The sequence below is a fragment of the Etheostoma spectabile genome, chromosome 9 (assembly GCF_008692095.1).
Source record: "Etheostoma spectabile isolate EspeVRDwgs_2016 chromosome 9, UIUC_Espe_1.0, whole genome shotgun sequence".
Lineage (NCBI taxonomy): Eukaryota > Metazoa > Chordata > Actinopteri > Perciformes > Percidae > Etheostoma > Etheostoma spectabile.
In genome coordinates this window covers 16,151,174-16,153,269 of record NC_045741.1, presented here as the reverse complement: position 1 = coordinate 16,153,269, position 2,096 = coordinate 16,151,174, and the positions used below count along the sequence as shown (strand labels likewise).

Below are 2,096 nucleotides of genomic sequence, written 5' to 3'. Positions count from 1 at the left end.
TGCGTGCGTGCGTGCGTGCTTGCTGTATTTGGGGGTGTTAGTTAAACTTGTGTGTTTCAGTTGCTGCATTAAGTAAATTAGTTCAAAATAAAAAGGACAATGAATTGTCACTGAGTCATCTAAGGATAAAACAAGGTGTGTGTGCTGCATATGTATGCATGTTGGGTGGTAGTGGCTTGGGGGTGGGCGGCGCACAATGAATAGCTCTTGGACTAAATTAAATTTCAGCTGGAATTAAATGATGGGAAGTGGTTTCTGTGTGTGCTACCAGATCGCTGTGGGAGGGCAATATTGCTAAAAGGCTTTTAGAGGATTAATTTAATGTTTTTTTCTTTTTCTTCTCCCTCTATCCCAGCTAGTTTTTTTTTTATTTCTTTGTTCCCCATCCAGGTGCTCATAAACCACAGCATTCCTTTTGAGTTGACATTTAGTAGCTAGAAAATGGCGGCAAGCCAGTCATGGTGATGTGTCCAAGGAGGTGGGCAGAGTGTTGTGTCTATGTTGTTTACATATCTGGGGGAGGCATTATAGAACAAAGCAACATGCATGCTGTTGTTTTGTTTCGCTAGGAAATAAGTGGGTGACATGCTGTGGAAGCTGTGGTGGATAGAGAAAGCAAGTTTGATCCCTACAGCATTTGATTAATATGGATTAAACAAATGAGACAAACTGTTAAAGGAGAAATATGGCCAATTATTACTTGAATCTTGATTGCTAGATGTCACGTCTACTGTTGATAGAAAAAAAAAAAGACCAATATAGGTACTAGCAAACTGGAGTTGCTGCAGCTGATGGCCAGAGCTCCCAGTTAGCTAAAATGCCAGTTGTGGGGGCATGTTCTGAAAAGTGCCTTTGTGCCTCTTAACAGACACAAAATGCGGTTGAAATTTCTGTGCAACATGAACAGGATACTTACATGACAACAAGATGCATTTTTAACTCAGACATTGTGAAGCAACCATTTAAATTCAAAGTTTGTACCGTCACCTACCTCTTTTTCCATCGGTGGCTCACCAAAAAATCAGTAAAAGTCAATCATGGACGCCAGGCCTTTGCGGCGAAAGTTTATTGCCTTTAAATATTGGCAATTGAGCACTGTAATGGTTATAACCATCCATGTAACTACATGGAAACAGTTCAAATTATGCCTGTGGCTTGCACAGTAATAGCGTCACTAAAGGCTAGCTCTAGTCTCACAAGTCCTGTGGGAATTCAGTTGTTGCAGGAAATGGTAAACAGTAGTGTGCAGATCGGAGCGTAGTGTGAAGAGTGAAGATCGGAGGTGTTTACAACGGAAGAAGCTTGGAGTGAGAATAACGTGTGTTGATCTAATGTGGAAAAGAAAGGGTTTGTGTTTGTGCTTTTCCAAATTGTGGCAACAGAATGAGAAAATACAAGTACCTGTCACTGTAACTGAACAAGTTTCAGTACCTTTGTCTTCTAGGAAAGTTTTCTAATATCTGAGACAACTTTGAGTATGATTGTTTCACTGAAAACACTGAACATAGCGTCCCAGATTCTGTGGAGGCAGGTCACGTACAAGGTAAAGGTCAGGTAAAAGTAAAAACTTAAAATCACCACAACCATGGCATTTTATTAAAAAAAAAAAAAAAAACTTTTTGCTGCTTCAGACATGTAAGATAGGTGTTTCTTATTATTTCAAGAGGTGAAATTTTAGTTTTAAAAATGTATAACATTAGCTGTCAAATGCCATCGTACATTTCTTTTTTTGGTTGTTGTTGAAGCAGTCAGAACTCATTTCAGGTTACGCCTCATAACACTAAACAACTGATCCCACCTGTGACCCATTACTCAATCAATCATGCAAACAATCCATTCCTCCAGTACACTCATCAATTAATCACACAACCAATCAGATATGGTTATCCAGAAGCTGATGACGCTCACACAAAAACATTAGTGCCACTCTCCTCTCACTTGAAATTAGCAGGCGAGAGAGTGACAGTGAAACGATGAATGGTTTCTAGTTTGCTGGGGCTTGTTTTGATGACCCATGTTCAGTTAAATTATTGCAGTAATGATGCCACGACAGTGATGAATCACTTCTGTTACTATTTCTTCAGCTGTGTCAGCAA

At 39.6% G+C, this 2,096-nt stretch overlaps 1 long non-coding RNA gene across 1 annotated transcript in view; it reads right to left on the bottom strand.

The window, feature by feature from the left end:
- Positions 1 to 1,398, bottom strand: part of LOC116696186 (uncharacterized) — a 23,492-nt gene extending 22,094 nt beyond the window's left edge. The window contains exon 1 of the long non-coding RNA XR_004333648.1: positions 1,198 to 1,398. This is a non-coding gene — a long non-coding RNA (uncharacterized LOC116696186). The remainder of the gene's footprint in view (positions 1 to 1,197) is intronic.
- Positions 1,399 to 2,096: the final 698 nt, after the last annotated feature.